Below are 22,190 nucleotides of genomic sequence, written 5' to 3'. Positions count from 1 at the left end.
TTCCGCTGCCCCCTTACCGTTCTGCAACTGCATTGCCCGGCTGCCCAGAGCATTGTGCTGGCGGCACGGTGCGCTGAAGCTGCAGGGGACGGGGATCAGTATGGGAGGGGCTGGGGGCGAGCCTCCTGGGTCGGGAGCTCAGGGGCCAGGCAGGAGGGTCCCACAGGCTGGATATGGCCCATGCGCCATAGTTTGTCCACCTCTGGATTAGAGGCAAGTGAACTATAATTGGACTCAGAAAGGATGCTGGAAGTGAGCTGAATTACCACCAGGAACAGTGAGATTGTCCAGGAGTAGGTGTTCCTATACAGGACCCAAGGACAGGACACTCAAAATTACTACAGCTGAGCCCAGGTTTAGGGTTGGTTGACTACAGTCAGAAACAGAATTCTTCTCAATTGGCATGGTTTCTCTCTAGATAGTGCAGACATACAAGGCTGCTAGCCCATATTAAATTTAAGAGTACCTTTAAAAGTTAGTCAGTGGAGAACTACACAAAATACATACAATATAGTATGTTACATAACAGACTTACAGGTAGCCATATGTACTTAAATGAATACTATCAATGTTATACAAGTGTGTATTTCCAGTGTGCACAGTCTTGTAAAACCAGCATCAGAAATGTTCCAAAGTTCAATGAAAAGTAATGGGGATGTTAAGATGAAAAGGATGGCCGCTTACAATTCTAATTTCTCCAGGTGTCCTAATTGCACTTTTTTGTTTGAAATATAGTGGCATCATCAGACAGCAACAGTCTCCTTGTGTATTGAAACCAACACAGTATATTTAGAACTTGTGTGACATTCAAAATCTTCTTCCTTGTGTAAATCCTATTAAATGGGGTCCGCCCTACAAGTGTTGTTCCTCCAAAGTGCCCTGTTCAAAGCCATGTTTTTTTATCACAACACATGCTAGCGCCTCTCTTTGACATCCCACTACTTCATGGGGTATTCTCTCTGTGTGAGGAGTAAGGACCCTCAGGTTAACCCTAATCTAATAAGTGCACCTGGGCCCCATATGAGCCACCTCATTGGCTGAGGGGATTAGCTGACCTGATCTTAAGATCAGCAGCAGAGTGCTGGCCACTCAAAGCATTCAACCATAGCTATGATAACTTCTGTTTCAAGCTCTGTTCCTCTCTTGGGCCCAGCCTTGCTCTGCCTTGCCTAACTCCAGGTAACCCAGTTGTGACCCTCAGCTCTGATTCCTTGAGTTCTGAGTTCAGCTCTGACCCTTGGCTCTAGTGTATGGCTTCTGATTCCAGCTGTGACCCTTGCCTCTGGCGCATGACTCCCACTGTGGGCACTAAGCCTGACCACCCATGTCCTGGTCCCTAACACAGTATCTTTCCTTCAGACTTGATCTGTTAGACTCTTTTACCTAGATAGTTGTCAGGCCTGTGGTTTACATGACCAAATTGTCTAAGCCTGCATACCCTCATTCAGAACTATGGCTCCCAGTGTTCCCTCTTGTCTTTCTAGGAGTCTGTTAACCTACCTAGGTGCCTCTTGTCTCATTTATGAACAGGGAAGCAACCTCTTCATTAGCAAACCCCAGTGAATTAAAATAAATGAGCTCTGCTTTACAAGTCATGCTTTAGTCTTACTTAGCCATATTATTGACCAAATATGTTAACTGGTCCACCACCTTTATCCCTTTGAGTGGAAGGCCATTTCTCCCTTTTAGGAAAGATTGTCAAGCAATTGGAATGAGATATATAGGATCCTTAGTATTCATTACAAATCATGTAAGCTAAATAATTGGCGAAACCTCATAGCAATGGAACCTGAAGGACATTCACATCCCGTCACTGACATTGGTTGGATTAGTTTTCAAAGCAATTGGCCCAGCAGGGGTGCAATCCCCTGAGAAGCATTTCAAGTGACTGACTCACAGTTCAGTCACTAGGGGGATTGCAGTATAGAAAAGTCCATGGTGATATTTGCTTGGCTGTCCTTCAAAATCTTCAGTCAGAAGGGTGAATGAGATCAATGGAAAACTTCCAGATAAACGAGGACAATTTCTCCCTAAAACACTGTCACTTTCAAATTTCAGTATACTTTGTTTCCAAATCAAGCAAACTTCGGTTTGTCTGTATTGTTAATGAAAACTCAAGCTCTTTAATGCTTGACATCCCATTTGCTCTGTTGAAACTGTCATGGTGGTAGTGTTGTTTTAAACAACCCAGTAGTTCTGCGAAGAAGAAAAAAAAACATCAAGAAGCATAAACAGATTTGTTTGGCTGCACTCACTGTGTGGGGAAAACAGAATTGCAGGCTAGAAGCCGGAAAGGACCAACTTTGGGTAAACTGCATTAATTCTGCAATGTCTGATAACAGTTCTGAAAAGCCAAGTAATCATAATGCATAATCATATGGGTAGCTGTCAGAATACAATTAAAGTAAATACTATACCTTCAGATATACACAAATTATCCAACTGCATGAAAGATTTTTAAATAGCTCCATAATGCTGCTGTCAAATGAGATAACACCTAACAATAGTAGTGTGTAGTAGTACTGGGGATAATTTTTAGTTGTGCACTATTCTATTGATTTTGTTTTATTTATCTAATATTCTTTCTTTTGTGGAACAACTCCCAATTCCCTTTCAGAGACTGCTATCCTGGATACTTTTAATTCCTGCTTTAGATACAACTCACCTGAGTTAAATGTTTGTTTTCATTTTTCAAAATATACTTTTATCAGAAAACAAAATAACTGTCTCCAGTCCCATCCACTCTTTTCTGACGGTATCCACAGTTCATACCAGTGCTATAACAATATATCTGTGACCTAGAAAAATAATTGTCTTGACATCACAGTAAGTAACTTGACAGTAAATACCAAAACTATTTGTTAGATCTGAAGCATATACATCAGAGGTAAAATGGGATATATCTGCAGTAACAGAGACTTGGTAAGACGTCAAATGGGAGGTTAAACTAGCTGTCATAGGCTGTCTTCTGCGGAAAGAAATGGATTATTTTTTTTAACACAGAGGTAGCTTTTGAGATCCTAGTAGAGAGATGGCACAGATAGTTTTTTAACTTCCATGTAACTAGTGAAGTTCAACCCCAGCTGGAGGCTGAAGGGTCAACCTTGACTAGATACATTGGAACAAAAACCACCCATGTCTTGTTTCTGCTAGGATTGTACTTTAATATAGCTATCGTGAGTTACCTATCTCCATGTAAACCAAACCTATTTTGTTGCAATGACATAGGCACAGAAACTTCATTACAAGGGACACATAAGTCAATGGCTGCTCCCACTTAACCACCACCTCCCTGTTAGAGGGGGCTTCTAGACCTGGGAGGAGCTTATGGAAAAGTTAATGCAGACACAGGGTGAAATAGATTTCTACCAGAATCTCCACAAGGCTTGGTGATACCTGAAGCACATCACTCTTCCTGCTTCCAATTTAGTCCTTGTCAGTCACCATCCTGGGGGTTCTCCGTGAGGCCTGGAGGTAGATGGATGCACCATCCCTTCCCAGGACTCCATGCCTCCCTCACCTGTCTTTGCCCCTCCCTGCTGGTTTGAGGTTTCCTTGGGGAAAGGGATTTTAGGGTCTTCCTCTCTGTACTTACATCCAGCCTTGCTCCCACTTTTCTGCTCTCCTGGTGTCCCCAGGTGAGAGTTGCCATTGCAGCCCACAGCAACCAGAAGTGTACGGACTGGGCAACTCTGTCTCAGTAGTGGTGATACAGACTGTCTCTCCTCCTGCATTGCAGCTCCATGACAGGCCGGACAAGAGCAGCCCAGCTTGCCCCCCACCTCAAATCCTTATCCCTCCCCACTTTTCAGAGGTCCCCAGGGTTCAGAGAAGCCCCTGTAGATTCCAACAGGCAGAGCAGGACCCAGGTGCTGGCTCTGCAAATTTTCAACAGAAATTTGAATACTAAAATGTTTTGATATGAAAATGCTGCCAGCATAACTTGAAGAATTTTGTTTGAGTGTCTCACATGCTAATTCTCCTCCGTAGGCCAGGTTACCTGGTCAGACTCTCTCTCCCGTGATGCACCATGTATTCCCTCTTGCATAAGAGTGATGGTGCATCATAGGAGTCCATAGCCATGGTGTGTCATGTAAGATGTAGTCGAGCCTGGCTAATAGAGGAGAATGGGGATATTAGGCCCCTGAACTGCAGCTTCCATGAGGCATTGCAGTAGCATTTTCAATATTGAAACATTTTGGCTTTAGGGGTTTCTTTTTCAATACTTTTCACAGAAAATTCAAGTAGTTGAAAACCCAATTTTCTATTGAACAGTTGTGATGGAAAATTTTCAACCACCCATAAATCAGATTTTCCCCAAAAAACCAGTTACCACATTACTGCTATATACTACCAAGAAGTGAACCAAGAAAAGTACAAACAAGCAGTGACACAGGCTGCAATTCACAGCAGGTGACATCAGTAAGGTGTGAAGTCCACTGAATACTCTTAAAGGCACCTTGCCATTTTCTGCCATGGTGCCTAGCTATCCTAGAAAAAGTGCTCCATGCTGCCTGCAAACCTCAAATCCACTCACTCATCAAAGGATGGAGACCAGAGCGCCTCTACCCCTGTGGCACGGAACAGAGACCAAACATTTAACTTACAGTCCTTCATACTTCATCCCTTCCCCGCTCCGCCCCCCAACACACAAGACTTTGCCTTCAGTAGGTTCCACACAGGTATAAGGATCAGTCTTGTACAGATCTGCTTTCAGTACTGGAACCATAATTCATACACTCAACTGCAGACATGTAGCATAAGGAATTTATGAGTGTGATTGCATGATGGTGCTGCTTATGATGTTAGGGGGCAGGGCTCAGCAGTCCTGAAGCTCATTCTCAGTTTCTTATGTTCCCAAAAGCTCGTGCTGCAGGGTTTCAGACAGCCACCTGCAGAGGTCAGGAAGGGATGTTTTCCCCAAAAAAACCTTTCTCTGAAGCATCAGTGATTGTCATGGCTGGAGAAGGAACCAGAGATCTGAGGTGGCACTGAGCATTCCTCTCTTCGGGATTTGGTTGTCTGGTTCTTGCTCACATACTGAAGGTCTAACTGATCACCATATATGAGGTCAGGAAGGAATTTTCCCCCAGGCTAGATTGGCAGTAATCTTACAGGGAGATGGGGTGCCTTCCTCTGCAGCATGTGGGGGCAGGTCACTTGCCAGGATTATCTGGGTATCTCTCACTTAACCATTTCTCTGCCAGTGCAGGAGCCTTGGGCTCTGGTGCCCTTTGGCCTCTCCTGCTCTCTGTGCCTGTGGCATATAATAATCTGTAGGACTCCTGTAGGCTGTAATACTTTGGTCTAATTTTGGCTGTTGGGTTTAGTGTGTGGATTCTGGTGGCCTGTGATGTACAGGAAGTCAGATGAGATGATCTGGTCTGGCCTTAAATTCTATTACTATAATTTTATGCAGCCCAGAAAGCATAGATCTGTTTCCCTTTTAATTGTATGCAGTGTTGTTGTAGCCATTTTGGTCCTAGGATATTAGAGAGACAAGGTAGGTGAGGTAATATCTTTCACTGGACCAACTTCTGTCAGTGAGACAAACTTTTAAGCTTACACAGAGCTCTTCTTCAGGTCTGTGAAAGTACTCGGTGTGTTACAGCTAAATACAAAGTGAAACAGATTGTTTAGCATATGGAGTTAACGCATTTCAAGGGACCATTCAAGATGAAGTGGTACCATTAACACCATTCCAGTCATGGGGTGGGAGGGGAAGTGAGGCGGGGGGGAACAAACAACACACACACGTAATACACACACAAAGAAAGCTGCCTTCTCCCCCACCCCCTTTTTCCTTCCCCTCTGACTGAAGAACTGTTAACAGGCCACTTCACCTTGAATAGTCTCTTGAAATATGTTTTAACTTCTTATGCTAAACAATCTGTTCCAGCAAAATCCACATCCTTGAGCGATGCAGTGAAGCCAACCTAACCCCTGGTGTAGACAGTGCTAAGAATTCCCCTGTCAACCAGCCACCATCTCTCAGGGATGTGGAATTAGTGTTGCCAACCCTCCCAGTTTTGCCGGGAGTCTCCCAGAATCGGGCTCATCTCCCAGAGGCTACTGCAGCCAAATCGGGAAATTTTAGGCTCTAATTGTCCGGCGGGGCTAAGGCAGGCTCACTGCCTGCCCTGACCCCATGCCACTCCAGGTAGCAGCCTGTATGTCTCTGCGGCCCCTAGGGACGAGGCAGGGGGTCTCCGCACACTGCCCCCGACCCTAGCACAGACTCCACAGCTCCCGTTGGCCAGGAACTGCGGCCAATGGGAGCTTCGGAGGGGGCAGTGCCTATGGGCACGAGGGCAGTGTGCAGAGCCTCCCTGGGCCCCCCCTTCAGGGGCCACAGGGATGTGCCAGCCACATCCTGGAGTGGCATGGGGCCAGGGCAGGCAGTGAGGTTGACTTAGGCCCGCTGTGTCTGCCGACCAGGAGCTGCTTGAGGTAAGCGCTGCCCTGCCAGAGCCTGAACCCTTCACCCTGTCCCGCACCCAACCCCTCCTGCCCCAGTCCTGAGCCCTCTCCTGAACCCAGTACCCAAAAACCCCCTCCCACACCCCAGCCCTGAGACCCCCTCCTGCACCCAAACTCCCTCCCAAAGCCTGCACCCCCTCCTGCATCCCAACCCTCTGCCCCAGGATCAGCCCTGCACACTGAACCCCTTGACCCCAGCCCAGAGCCCGCACCCCCTCCTGCACCCTAATCCCTTGCCTGAGCCTGGTGAGAGTTGGGGAGAGCGAGCAACAGAGGGAGAGGGGCTGGAGTGAGCAGGGTGGGACCTCGGAGAAGGGATGGGCGGAGCCTTGGTGCAGGGGTGGGGCATGGGTGTTTGGGTTTGTGTGATTAGACAGTTGGCAACCCTAGGTGGAATATCCACGCCAACAGGAGAATCCCTTCTGTCACTGTAGGTAGCATCGTCACTGAAGTGCCGCAGTGGCACAGCTGCGGAAGAGCTCTGTGTAAGCTCGAAAGCTTGTCTCTCTCACCACCAGGAGTTGATCCAATAAAAGATCTTACCTCACCCACTTTCTCTTGTTGATTTTAGGCATTTTTAGACCTCAGTCTTGTGTCACTTTTGCACATTTCCCGTAGCTACTAGTAAGGTCCTCCCACCTGTATCAAGTAAAAGCAGAGTAAATTAGAAGGATTAAGATCAGTCTTGAAAGCTTGCCAAAGTATTTCCAGTCTTTGTTGTTTTGTTTTTTTTTCAGCTACATTGAGCCTAAAACATTTGCTTACTGAAGTTACAGCTTTAATTTTACTAAGGATGAGCAGTGCTTGAAAAGTGATTTTTTTTTTTACTGTTCTATTGCAATAAAAGAAGGTATCTGCAGAAGATGTTAAATTTCCTCACTCTAAAAATTTGTAATACTACATAGCTACAGGTTTCTCATGATGAATATTTTAAATATATCAATAGCTGTCTGATAACCACCGTTAGTATGATTTTTGTCTGATTAAGATATATATGTACTAATTGGTTATTTAATTGTTGTAAAATTGTAACACAGTAGTGGTCACTTTACCATTTGTCCACTAGAGGGAAATTGCAGCAATGTCTAGATTAAAAAAGAATAGAATGAAACAGGAGAGAGTGAGCAGTGCTCGAAAGGTGGTATGTTTTTTGCTGTTTTTGTTTTTACGGTTTCATTGTAATAAATGAATATATCTACAGACGATGTGAGGTTACATATTAGGTTTATAAGTGGTGCAGTTCCTAGATATTGATCTCACTAAAGAATGCAAATTAAGATCCCAGTCCTGCAACAATTTATGCATGAGATTAAAATGACCTACTGCATGTCCCATTGGCCTATGTTAAGCAGTAATGATAAGCACATGCATAAATCATTGCAGAATTGGGGCCTAAAAATGAACAGGGAAAGAGAGGCTGTATCAATCCTATTCCCGGAAACATACATGTGTGCGTATATGTATCCAGTCATGGATTGTTAAACTATTTAAAGCGGGCTATGTTCTTGCAATACTGTAGTTGTACCCTCTGTATAGGATGGGACTCATAATCCCTTTGGGTGAGGAGCAACTGTCCTCTCTTGTAGTATACAGAGTTGAATTTTTGTCCCTTGCTACATCTATGCAATTTTCATTGATGTTCACTGCAGTTGTGCATGAGTATCTCAGGGAACTGTTTGGCTCATTGTACAGTATGTAGGTACAAACACTAAGGTATATGTATACATTTAACAGAAGAATTAGTACCCACAATATTCCATAGCTATGGTAGGAGTGAGTTAAGTTTTCTTTGAGAGACTCTGTGCACTTTTTTAGCTGGTATTCTCTTGGTAAGGGACTGCTCATACATGATGTCCAATTCACAGCCACAAATATCCCCAAAGCCATGGGAGTTCCACCCTACCACACCAAGGGCAAATTGAAATATTGGTGAGACATTTACTGTTTGTTTTCTGCTATCATGTGGTGTGGAGAACAAGCTGCTGCTTGATGAAGAACACAGTGATAATGTTCTCTGGAACCCACAACATCTTCTCCTTTATTGTCAACTTGACTGGGGCAGAGCAGAAGTTCTCATTAAAAGGAAATACTTGCTCTAACTTCTATATACACACACACACACGAGTTGAGCAGGGGATGGACAGGCTTGGAAAGGCTGAAAGGGAAATCTCCTGGGAGGCCCCAGGTCTCCAAGGCCCCCCAAAACCGAGCAGTGGCAGTTCAAATACAAATCCCAATGATCTGTTTATCTAAGTCAAGGCTGGCATTGGGCCTGGGACCAACAGAACCTAGATCCGCACGTGTAGATCAGGGGGGAATCCAATCATTGGAAATGCATGGGTACATGAGGTAGGAATTGAGTGAGGGCATAGGCTAACCCCAGCTTTCCTCTATTGCTTTTTTGTGTTTTAATTTAGTGTCTCGATACAAGCAACACTGTTGCCTCCTGTGTTTCAGTTAAGCATTCTCCTAACAGCGGGAGGTAAGCACATGCGGCAGACTAGTGCAGAGGCAGCCAGACCCACCAGACAATCACAACATGAAATGGGGCTGTTGGTGTTTCCAACCATCTTATCTGACTGGAGTAAAGACCATCCCCAGGCCCAGGAGGGAAAGGCTATGGGCAAACACAAGCTATCCCTGTCCAGACGACCCTTGGAGCCCTCTCTGCTCTCCCTGAAGGCCCTCACCTCTCCAGCTCAGTCCTGCTGATGGTCTGGAATAAGACTGAACATTACAACTTGGGCTTTATGATGGCCAGCCCAACCAAATGTGGACTTTGAAAGGCTTCCTGGACTTTCTTGAACTGGCCCTGCTCTTGGTGAGATGAGCTGATATTAGTGCTCATCCATGTTGTGGCTTCGAGGCAACCAAATGCTATATATGTTTAGTTTAGCTGTGCATCACTTTAACTAAAACAAAAGTCCAATGTGTAAGTATATGCTGGTTATTTTAAAGCATTGTGCAAATATTTTTCTTTAAAAGGGATCTCTTTCACAAGAGGGATTGACAGGGATGCTTTAAACGTAAACTTTTTGTGACTAACCAGAAGAACTGGCAAGAAAACAGGAAAATACATTTCCCAACTATTTGCATAAAATGGTTTCCATTCTCATGAAGTTTTCAAAGCACAGCTCTACTTAAAAGCAGAAATTTACTGACAACATTTAGAATGACTAGCAAATACAATTAGGTTCACAATCTGCATGCAGTTAGCAGCACAGCAAAATCTGTTGAACAGAACACGAATTTCTTGTTCCAAATGACAGAAAGGAACAGGACTGACATAAGTTGCAGCACATATTTCTAAACATACACACTATCCCTATAATGTAGTATTGTATATACTTCAAATACTACCTCCACTTTATTTAGTGGAAGATGTCTACAGAAGTGAGGACATTTGTCCACAAGAGGAGGCTAGCACTCTTTACTAGGCTATGTAATTTCTCTAAGTACTATGAGAGGTTCCTTCATCAGAAGTCTGACTCTTACATGTGCTAAGGATGACTAGTGAGGTTACTTTCTAGTTTAACATTAAAAGAAAAGGAGTACTTGTGGCACCTTAGAGACTAACCAATTTATTTGAGCATAAGCTTTCGTGAGCTACAGCTCACTTCATCGGATAGTATGCATCCGATGAAGTGAGCTGTAGCTCACGAAAGCTTATGCACTTTCCACAGTATGCATCCGATGAAGTGAGCTGTAGCTCACGAAAGCTTATGCTCAAATAAATTGGTTAGTCTCTAAGGTGCCACAAGTACTCCTTTTCTTTTTGCAAATACAGACTAACACGGCTGTTACTCTGAAACCTAGTTTAACATTAGTTTCACCTTTAGCTGGTGTCTTCATGATGTGTAAGAAGAAACAGGGACCCAGAGAGAGACTATCAGATTTTTCCTATAAGTAGCAGGGAGACCAAAAGGGTGTTATGAGAGAGAGGGAATAGTGTACAGCTTCTTAACAGGAACATTCATTAGTCTTTTCTTTTTCAATTAAATGCTCTGAATCTGTCCTCAGGCTATTTATTAGCACCTATTAAAACAGAACTCCATATTTGGAATGTTAACAAAAAACTACACAGTCAGGACTGCAAGCTGGAGCTGGTCAGGATATAGCTTTTGTTTATATGAAAAAAAATTGATGAAAATTCAAAGTTTTCTGCTGAAGTTTTATCTGTTTTGTGTAAAAACAGACTTTTTTTTTAAATCAAAATCAGAATGTCTCACAGAAAAAGCCTTGTTTTTCCCCAAAACAAACAAACAAACGTCAATTTCAAATAAACCATTTTAACCAGCTCTTCTGAAAATTGATAGGAGGCCCATATCCTCTAGACATGTGACATACAGAGTAAGAAGCAATTAAAATTTTGATGATTGCTACTATTATTCATTGTTGTGGGGGGGGGGGAGGGATTGAGAGTTTATTCCTGGATGGTAGGAACCTGGTGGGGGTGAGAGGGCCTTTTCTGTTGCTTTGATTTATTAGCTTTCTGGATGAATTTGTTTGCTGTTTCTGACTGCTTTAAGCTACTGGCTGGCTCAATTTATTTGTTACCTATGAATACTAATTCAATACAGCATGGCTGAGCGAATAAAACAGCATGCTGAGTTAATAAGTTAATGTGTTAGCTGTATATGTATGTTGAATGCTGCCAGATAGTCATCACTATGTTGTTGTATGTCTAATTATTAGGACATCTACAGCTTTTTTTATGTGGGTGCACTTTCTAATTTTTAAAATCTAATTAGAGAAAATAAATATTTATTATTAAATGGTTTATTTTTCTGATTGCAGCTGGCGAACTTTATCAAATAGGTAACAGACCTGTACCTTCGAGGCCTTACCATCTAACAAAAGCAGTTGAACATCAAATAGGAAAAACATCTTAATGTCTAGTCATTAAAATCAGAATATTCCAGGGACAGACAAGCTTTCGGAGTTTTTGAAGGAGATGAGAGAGAAGTGTGATGGTTATTGATTAGGAGGTTATTCCAAGCATACACAGTGGCATGAAAGAAAGTCTGGAGTCTAGAGAGGGTGAATGAGCCAAAGGGAGAGGTCAGGAGTGAAGCACTGAGAAAGAATAGAGTGTAAGTTTAGCAGGAGAAGAGGACGGAGATGTAGGCAGGGTTATGGAAAGCTTTAAAAGTAAAGAAATCCTTGAATTTTACACAGAAGAAGAATGGCTTAGAGAGAAGCATTTAAGGTCTTTTTAAGTATATCTGTGGTTTTAAGGGTATCTGCCTAGGGCTATAGGGCTACCGCAAGGCCCATGCAAGGAGCATCTTCGTTGCCCCCCCCCCCCCCCCCCCGCATTTGTTAAACTTTTGAATACCTTATTTTTATTGAATTTGTAGCCCATTTCACAACTTTGATGCATGATTTATCTCTGTCATATAAGATGATAAATTTGCATGTTAGGATCTGTTAATCTGTATTTATTCATGCCATATATAAGGAAATTAAAAAAAAAAACGGTTTCCCCTAAGCTTATAGAAACTTCTTAATTTTTAAGAATAACTGAAATGTACTAACATCAAGAAATTGAACTGTGCACCAACATTGGGTGGACCAGAATTAAATAGCGTTACAGTAGGTGACAGCCTTAGCATGTTAACCCTAGTCCAATGGTTCTCAAACTTTTGTACTGGTGACCCCTTTCACATAGCAAGCCTCTGAGTGCAACCCCCTGTGAAGGGTTGGGTCACAGAAACCCCCCTGGGGCTGCCAACTGATGTGCCAAGACTACTTCTGCCCCTGCTTTTCCTGCCAGCTTGGGACTCCAGCACCCTGTCTTGTTGATCCAGACATGCTGGTCTGTTCCAACACAGACCCAGGGTCTGAACCACATGCCCCAAAGCTGCAGTCTTAATTGAAAGCAGCTTAAGAAGTGTTCCTGTCCTTAACATTCAGATACTCAACTCCCAATGGGGTCCAAACCCCCAGTAAATCCATTTTACCTTATATAAAGCTTATACAGGGTAAACTCATAAATTGTTTGTCCTCTATAACACTGATAGAGAGGTATGCACAGCTGTTTGCCCTCCCAGGTATTAATACATACTCTGGGTTAATTAATAAGTAAAAAGTGATTTTATTAAATACAGAAAGTAGGATTTAAGTGGTTCCAAGTAATAGCAGACAGAACAAAGGGAATTACCAAACAAAATAAAATAGCTTCTCCGCCCCCAAGGATACCTGAAAGAAACTGGAACAAAGGACAGTAACTACAGGGGAGTGTGAGTGATTGCTAGGCCCCTGACTAGAAGGAGACTAATCTGTAAAAGGAAACTTATTGGAATTCCTCTAAGGGTGAGGTTTTTATCTGTATTCAGTTTACTGTATTAGACATAGACGTGCGTGTTCTATCTCTTTAGCCAGCTGAAGACAAAATGGAGGGGGTCTCCCATGGGCTTAAATAGACTTTCTCTTGTGGGTGGAGACCCCCTCCTTTCTCCTATGCAAAGTCCAGCTCCAAGATGGAGTTTTGGAGTCACCTGGGCAAGTCACATGTCCATGCATGACTCAATTTTTACAGGCAGCAGCCATTGCTCACCTGCTACCTTGAATGTCCTCATGTAGACGACTTATGTGGATTGGAGCCTTCCAAGATCCATTGTGCATTAAGTGCTTCTTGATTGGGCACTTACCTTGCAAATTCCTTTCTAAAGAAGCTGATTTTAAATGACCTTAGTAATGCATTTAGTCAAACAAGTATACAGCCAATATTCATAACTTTGAATACAATAATGACACATGCATACAAATAGGATGAATAAATTCAGTAGATCATAACCTTTACAGAGATATGTTACATGGCATATGTAGCATAAAACATATTCCAGTTATGTCATGTATACATGCATAATCATATTTCCATAAAGCCTTTTGGGGGGCACCGTCACACACCCCCTTATAAATTAAAAATACTTTTAAATATATTTAACACCATTATAAATGCTGGCAGCAAAGCAGGATTTGGGGTAGGGGCTGACAGTACGCAACACCCCATATAATAACCTCGTGACCTCCTGAGGAATCCTGACCCACAGTTTGAGAACCCCAGGCGCTTTTCTTGTCTTTGCTCTCGTGAACTGAAGCACAGTGTCAGAGAGATCCAAAGACTGGCAATGTCATTTTCAAGCAATAAAATATCAAGTGATATCAGTCTCTCATTGGCCATCATCAATCAAAGATATGTTTTAATGAGCCTGACCTTCAAAAAACTGCGCTCATCACTCACGACGGTGACCAGCAGCATGCGCAGAATTCTCAAAGCTATCCACACATTAGGAAAAGCGTCCTTCAGCTCTGCATCAGGAATGAATTGGAGAATTTGGAGTGGAGAGTGCTTCCTGTGTGGCAAAATGTGATGGATGTAGTCCAATTCAACATAGTGGTCTTGATCACTGACATCCAAACAATTCCCATATGTCAGCATTTGGTCAAGCTCTGTACAATTGGTCAAGGGTGTTTTCCTCTCCACAGCAGCTTACTAAGGTCATGTAGAAAACCCCAGGTCTTTTATGGTGCTTCATTTGTCCAAACTTTTCTTCAATGAATACTCAAGCAGTGTCAACAAGTGAGCAAAAAACCTCCCTCTTCAATTTTTCTTCCAAGCTTCCCATCACCTCATCATTGCCCTTGTAACCAAACTGTCCCTTCTTCTGATTAAATACAAGTTTCCTTGAACACAGGCTCAACTTCTAAGTTTTCCTCCATCTCTTTGGCAGCAGTAATGGCATCTTCAAATCCGTTCTCTGTAGGCCACAGCAAAATCTAAGTTCTAAGTTTTTCAGGGTCTCTTTCAAGTGAAACACTCATATTTTTCTAGATTCTAGTCACCATTTATTATCCTTCTCACCAAACTGTTAAGTGTCTGAGAAATGTTTCTGTAAGAAAGTGACACATGTAGGTGTCTGGTCATTTTTTAAAAATATATTCAAAGTTTTTTTCATATGTACATTAAAAAATGTACAGACATTTAAAAATTCATGGAAATGAGCATGTTTAATAAGATTAATGTTATGGTGTCAAGGTCAACAGTAATCAGAATATTGCTTAATTCACAGATCTTGATGTTTCAACTATCTTTCCCATGCTCATCACTGTGGTAACGGAGCCTAAGAGGAGTCATTGTTAGTTTAGTAGGACTCTGAATGCACTCTGTGTGTAGCTGAGCCACAAAATAAAAATTCTCATGAAATGCTTGACAGCAAAATGTTTCATTTTTTAAGGTAAATTTAATCTGTTTTGTTTTTCCAAAATAATCTTTGGTCTGGACTAATCATTGATCAGATTTGTTTTCTGGTACAAGAATACAGAAAGCTGGTTAAATAACACTTCACCCTTTAAAAAGAAATTTATTTCTATGGTTTGACCTTATATGTCAATCCTATTGTGAATTTTTATGGCCAGTTATAAACCCATGAACACAGGGAATTCTAATGGAAATGCTGAAACAATTACTCATGGCTTCTAAATTGCTCTTCATAAAGTTTAATTCAGTTTCCATAAAATAGGATGCCTCCTGAACATTTACCCCACAACATTTCTTTACACTGTGAATGTGACATACAGAAGCATTTAAGAACATGTGCTGCCAGGAACACATTTATTCTGGACTGACACCTCACCTAATTCAGTACTCAGCTGATGAGACTGCAGAAGTGGCAAGCATGGAGAGGGTTTCCTGTAGGAAATCAGCTGAAAAGTATAAAATAAAAGGCATTCTATAATCAATCCTGTGGAACCAAATCTCCACCTCTTATGCAGGAGCAAGTGCAAGTTGCAAAGTGTCACGGCATTGGCAAAGAGTAGGAGCACCTTGGCTTCATTACTCTTCATTCCCTTCTGTGTATTTGATGTGCACACTCATAAACTAACCCAGAGAAGTTGTCCCAAACTTTTACTCAAAGTAACAGGTATTACTCAGCAATAAGTCTGAGCCAAAGCCTCCTCTTGGAGGTGATGTCTTCCATACCCAACTAGATGCAGGTATCTTCCTACTGCACAATGCGAGAGAGAAGCTGCCTGCAGTTTATTACATATAAAGATCGCATATAACTTTATAACTTTCATGGAGCAGTGGGTAGTACATGGTTGTACATCATCATGCTATGAATGATGTCATGAGGGATGGGAACTGTACAGCACTAATTCACTGGGAGAAGAAAAGTCCAAAGGATGGACAAGGTGATCCACTTAGACCACCCAGATTTGTTGTTGCATGTCTAAGTGTTTGCTTGCTGTGGAGAAAAATAGCAATGGTTTGTTCAAGAGGTACCCAGTAACTGTCCAACAGCGACTGTCCCAAGAAGCAAAAGTATCATATATGCATCACGGGTGAAGACAGATGGCCACTCCCACCAGTAGCTAGGTTTTCTTCCCACATAGGCTCCCACAGTTCTGATAGTAAGCTGTATATAGGGTGTGACAGTCCTGCTTGTGCAATGCTCTAAGTATAAAGACATGGATATTCTCAGATATCGCTTCTAGAGTACTGAATTGATGCCATAGTCTCACTGCTCAGTTCTAGAGAGGACTTTTTCCCCCTGCAGTGCCATAACGCCTACACAGTTTCCATCAATCCTTTATAAATGCACTGATTGCTTCTTTACAGCCACTGAGGAGAATCCCAGTGTTCCCACAAAGCAAGGCCTCCTGTATGGCAGTAGTTTCATGCACCATCACTATTAAAAAGAAATCCTTGACTAGAAAGTTGCTCAGAAGGCAAAGCACTAAGGGAAAGAGACAATGTTAATGATTTGCAAACCCCAAGGCCACAGAGCCCCTGAAATCAAGGTAGTGCCAAATTATATGGGCGCTCATTGAACTTCAGTTTAATAAACACTTTGTTTCCACTTGTCAGGAAGAGGGCCAGAAATAAGGGGTAGTAAGAGCCATTGCATCCTGTTTGAAGTTATTTGTGCTAGTGGAGGGATATTCTATAGCGTCAGATATGAATGCATCATTTCCAGAGGTATAAGATTCATGTGTGTGACTGAGCACAGAGATGGGCCCACAGATTTCAGTGGGATATTTGTGTGCCTTGGGGTGGTAATTATTACAATAAAGGATATCACAAGATTCCAGGGCCATCATTGTGGGCTTTGAGCATCACAAGCTTCGTAGTTAGAGGAAGAGGTTTCCTTTTTCATGGGAACCCTGAGAGAGAGAATTCCTAAACAGGGAGTCTGGGCTCTTGTTTTCTCAACTCCAAAACACTTTGATTATCTAAGGGAAACACCTACCTTTTCTTCTCTCACCAGAAACACTCAGGTCATAAGATGCTGCATTCTTAGGTTTTCTTCCTTCTCCTCCCACTCTTCATTGTGAGGAAGTATTCCCATCACACTAATGGACCTCTACACCAGATGGAAACATGAAATAATTCCTAAATGAAATCAGTTACTGGCTCTTATTTTCTTAAGAAAAAAAATTGTTAGTTTTATAATTAACAGAAATAGGAGTCGGTCCCAGAAAGTTAAGTGCACATAACCAATAAGTGGAAAAGACCACACTCCTTCATATGTGTCAAGATCTAAAAGTAGCCACTCAAAGGTTATAATTAAAAAGAGAAAAATAACCCCACTCTTTTACATAACATTAGAGGCTAAAAAAGGCCTTTCTGTTTGTGTGCTAAATATAGAAATGAGTGAAACACAGACGTAGATACTACTGAGACAGATAGATACTGCTGTTAAAGGTGCATTTAGAGCTATATTTATTAACTATTAATCACATTAGAGGTGGGAATTCCAAAGGCACCTACTAGAGTTAGGGGTTCCACCTCTTCTTAAAATTAAATGGTATTTATGTTCTTAACTTCCTTAGGTTACTTTGAAAATCTTGGCCTAGACTTGATGGGAATATACAGCTAGTACCAGATTAATATTTTTCAATCACAGCTATGAATCTCTCTGTGATATAAAAAAATCTCAAGTATTTGATTAATGACGGTGAAGCTCAGATAAATTCAGAAAGTAGAATAAGATGGCAAAAGATACCTGTCCAAAGTTTATCTGCACCGATGAGACTGGAAATACTCCAGCAAGGTAGTGTGGGGGTTTTGCTTTGTTTTGCATTTGTTTGTTTTTCCTTTTTTGTTTTCTGAGCACTAGGGTTTCTGATGCTGGCTGGAACACAGATGGGAATGGGAAAAGGAAAATAATGAAGATAAAATTACAAATCCTTTGGAACTTCCAAAAAAAAAAAACATTCAGAAAGCTTAATTAGTTATTTTCTGAACTTGGTTTTTCTATTATTGATCCTTATGTTTGTGTCCTAGGCTATTACCTAAGAGCAGTGGAATGCAGTTTTGATTTCATTGTTTGTCTTTCAGGGAAATGTAACACTAAGATAGAAATAGCCTATTTCACTGTCAAATAGAAAAATTGTATCTCTGAAATAAATCATTCATCTCAATTGCAGGGGAAAAAAATTCCCTGATAACTGGTCAATATTGCATCTAAATCCTAATTCAATAAAAGTAATATGCTTAGATCATTTCCATGCAGCATAAACACACATCAGAGTATTAGCCTGCACTATTTTAATTTAGTACTACCTGTTATGCTATTGTAAACTGGGGAATAGGCCCACTATTGTGAGTAACTTTCCTGGTTTATACACTACCCCGGTGAAATGAGCGAGTGAAAGGATCTGAATCCTCGGTCCCACTTTCTTTACCCAGAGGTCTGCCCAACCTCGAGGGCTGCCCTTCCACTCTCCTGTGTGGCAAAGTCCCAACAAGGCTGGGCCCAGGATTCCTGCGGGGCTTGACCCCCAACTTTGTCATGGTCACTTAGGGCAGGGGCTAGGGTGTCCCCATTCAGGGGTGCTCTCTCTGTACTGGACACTTCCCTGACTCACTGATCATTACATACAGTTCAAAGCAAATACAATTTATTAAATAGCAATCAATTTTTAAAAATAAGGGAAAAATGGGAAAGGTTAAAGAAAAACACATAACCCCGCTCTGTGGCATGGGGACATCACAACCAGCATCTCTGAAATGTAAGGGCAGTTCGGTCTGTTCCTCACAAGTCCCAGGCCTCCTTCCCAGGCCCTGGCTGTGCTGCAGGGATGCTGTGGGTCGGACACTTGCTCAGTCAGACTGTCAGTCTCCAGGTCCAGATTTCCCATTAACCCTTCCTCTTACTTTTGGTATGGGGAGCTAGCCAACTAAGAAACCCCCACTGAGTTTTAGTAAGGGGCCAGCAGTTCATTTATGCTATTATAAATAGGGATTATTACAGATTTCTTGACAAATTCATGAAGTAATGCATAGTTAGATACAACTAACCAAGCCATCATTTTCTCTTCTCTTTGTATCATCTTTTGGGCAATAATAAGAAATATTAATTCCTGGATCTTACATGGCACTTTTCATGCACAGATCTCAAAGTGCTTTACAAAGGAGGTAAGCATCGTTATCCCCATTTCACAGCTGGGGAACCTGAAGCACAAGTAGGTGAGAAATCAGACAGCACCTGAAGTTGTAGAAGATTTCAGCCCTGATCCTGCCTTTAAATCAGCATTGCTCGTCCCCTTCACCTGTCTAGAGTGCCAGTGATTTCAGGATCTTGGCTTCACAGACACCTTCCTGCTTTCATCATGAACTGGAGGTTATTCACAGCATACAATATCAAAGTTGTGAGAGAGTGTTCAATTTTAACGGACTTTTGGACCCAAATAGTTGCTTCCCTCACAGCCTGACCCGTATTTTAAGACAACCTCCCCCCATGTTTAGAAAAGTTTACCCAGTGGCTTTTTTCCATACTACAAACATGCAAAAAGATGCATTTTTGCATCTTGGTAATGTAAAAGTCATTGTTGCTTGAAAAATCAACTCCCCACACCCTGCCACTTTGCTTGAAAACTAGTCTATTTCACTGGGAAAGTGGGCCTGGTTTTGCTTGAAAAATGTGTATGCCTTAGTGACATTTTCCACAGAAATAGGCACCTCTTCAAGTTCATAACAAAATTTTAAAAAACCCTAAATGTTAAGTAGTCCTGCATTAAATGAAAAGCTATGCCTATGAGTAATCAAATTCACTGGCTCCATAATGAATGTAGTTTGCATTAGTGGCTACTAGATGGCACTGTTCTTCATTACTAGTCAAACAGAAAAACATCAGTCTCTGGATTCAACATTGCAGTACGTTAATCTTTCAACATTAACAAAACACCTTATTGAAAAAGGCAAGGAAATAACTCTATTCTACTGTAGTTTTTCACTTCATTTACAGTTGTATCTTTAAAGAAAGCTGGTTTGTTTTGCTTAGCACTGCATTCTGAAAGCTCACATAGTGAGCATTTCTTGTCATGGATAAATTAGTGGCTTTCTTGTAGCTTTTCAAGAGACAGCAGTGTGCTGGTTGAGCAGATAGGGAGAGGGGAATGCAGAAATATAACATTCAAGTGACAGTTGCCAGAGGAATTGTGCCTATAAAAAACAAAGACAGTCAGAAGATTTCTGGAGGTGCTGAGGGATATCATCCAAAGACGGCTACTGCATCGACTAAAATAGTGTACCATGCATTCCCCCACAGCACTGGCTGTCACAAAACAATGTTAAATAATCGGAGTCACTTTCGCCTGACATTGAGCAAGGAAATCTATTAGAATAGGGAAAACTTTAATGTTGCCACCTCTTGCAATTTTATTGCAAATCTTGCGACACTTGGTGTTTTACTTAAACCCTGGGATGAGAAAATCTGATTTTGTTGTTTTTTTCAATTATATGTCTAGTCCTCATGGTTGCAGAGATAAATTTGAAAATATGATGATAATAGCTAGTTCTCTTATGGCACTTTTCATTCAGAGATCTCAGAGCTTTACAAAAGAGGTCAGTATCATTTCTCTCTGTGTTACAGCTGGGGAAACTGAAGTATAGAGAGGCAAACTGGTCATCCAGCAAGCTAGTGGCAAAATGACTTGAGTACACCCTGAAGGCAATTTTTTACCCACCCCGCCCTCCCCCACAAAAAAATGTATTTAATCTCATAGGTCTTAAAAGTGTGAAGCTGGCAATATTGAAACAGTCTCCCCCCTAAAGCTGCACTCTATTTCTGTCTCTTCTTCACTGTTGAGCTTCTGTGTAGAATCTTCACCAGCTTCCTGCTACAGATTTAAAGAATCAGTACACACACTGGCTGCCAGATACTAATGAATGGGCAGAGGTATCCAGGACCAGCTGTATCCCTTTACCTATTTGTGCTGGCCTACCCTCTTTGCATTGTCATTTTGACTGCCTTCTGCATGGGATGCATAATGGGAGGGCTCCCCATACCCTTCCCCCTCTCCTGCCCTTGGGCACCTATGCAAGTGTAGCCACAATGAAGCCCTATGAATGGAGCATAAAACTAAAATGTATAATAGGCACATCCAGGCTGACTGGTGAAGACTGTGTTTTTGCATGTGAGTGTCAGTCTTGTTCCAGTATTTCTAGAGTTCTTTCACTATTGGCTAGAGGAACCGTCAGTACAGTCCTGTGTTTTCAGAGTTAAAAGATCATGAGACGGATTCCCCATGTTCCATTTACACTCAGTGATTAACTTATGAGTTTGTCTATGTAAGCACCTCCAGGCCAATACAAAGCTAACATTTACAACATTGATAGGGAATCAATTGTCAGACTACAACCTAGATTCTCTTTTGTTTTTATACTAACTTGATATGAAAAAAACCCTTTTCTTTAATATGTAGGAATCCTGAGTTTAAGTCTTCCAGGTAGCCTTACATCAACTCAAATGATCAGCTGAATATATCATGTGGATTTTGGAACTCTGGTCTTTCTGCAGAATTTTTATTTCAGCTGATGCAGTTTTCCAGTTGATAAATTGGGTTCAGAGGTGTGGTGAAAAGCAAATAGGGTGGCAATTACACATCTGGATGAGAAGAGAATAAATAAGGCATATTGGATATGGAAAAGTCAATACAGAGAAATAATAGAGGACAAAATCAAATAGGAACACTTCTTGTATTGGGTTTGGATGGGTAACAGTCCTCCTACAGCAAATGGAACATGATCCAAACCAGGCATAGTATAAATATCAGTGCCATTGCAGTGCACAGAGACATGTCAAACATTTTCACATGTACAGTTTCAGGGTTTTTAACACTGGATAGGGCAAGCCTAATGTCCATGATGGCTAATAACCCTCTTCTGGAAGTGACCAGTACATGATTCTTCAGAAGAAGGAAAAACAAAACAAACCCCAAAATGCATGTAGCCAGTTACAAACGACTAGATGAAAAAAATTGTTTGAATAGAAAGTTATTGTTTTTTTTAATCTGAGAAAGTGATAATTATTTCTTTGAACTTTTCATGCTGACAAAGGCTCTGAAAAGCACTAAAGGTATATTGTTGTGGGAAGTCTTTTATCTTATTGGTCAAATCTTCATATATTTCCTAAATCCCTTTTAAATTCCATAATAATTACCCACTTTCTTTTTCAGTGTCATCTGTTGAAATTATCTCTACTATTCACAGAGTCTTAAGCAAGGTTGTGGTAATTAACCTGAATAAAGGGGAGTGACTCAGATGTTCTTTATTTTTCCTAGAGCCTAAAATTCCAAAAATATCCTTTTATTAATCCATAGAGACCCTGTCAATTGCATTCTTGGTTCAGAGCATATGGTAATGAATTCTTTGTTCATGGGTAAAAATAAGCAAGAGGCCTTTTTCATTCCATTCTGCC

The sequence above is a fragment of the Lepidochelys kempii genome, chromosome 6 (assembly GCF_965140265.1).
Source record: "Lepidochelys kempii isolate rLepKem1 chromosome 6, rLepKem1.hap2, whole genome shotgun sequence".
NCBI classification, from domain to species: Eukaryota; Metazoa; Chordata; order Testudines; family Cheloniidae; genus Lepidochelys; species Lepidochelys kempii.
Note: the sequence above shows the minus strand (reverse complement) of the source record.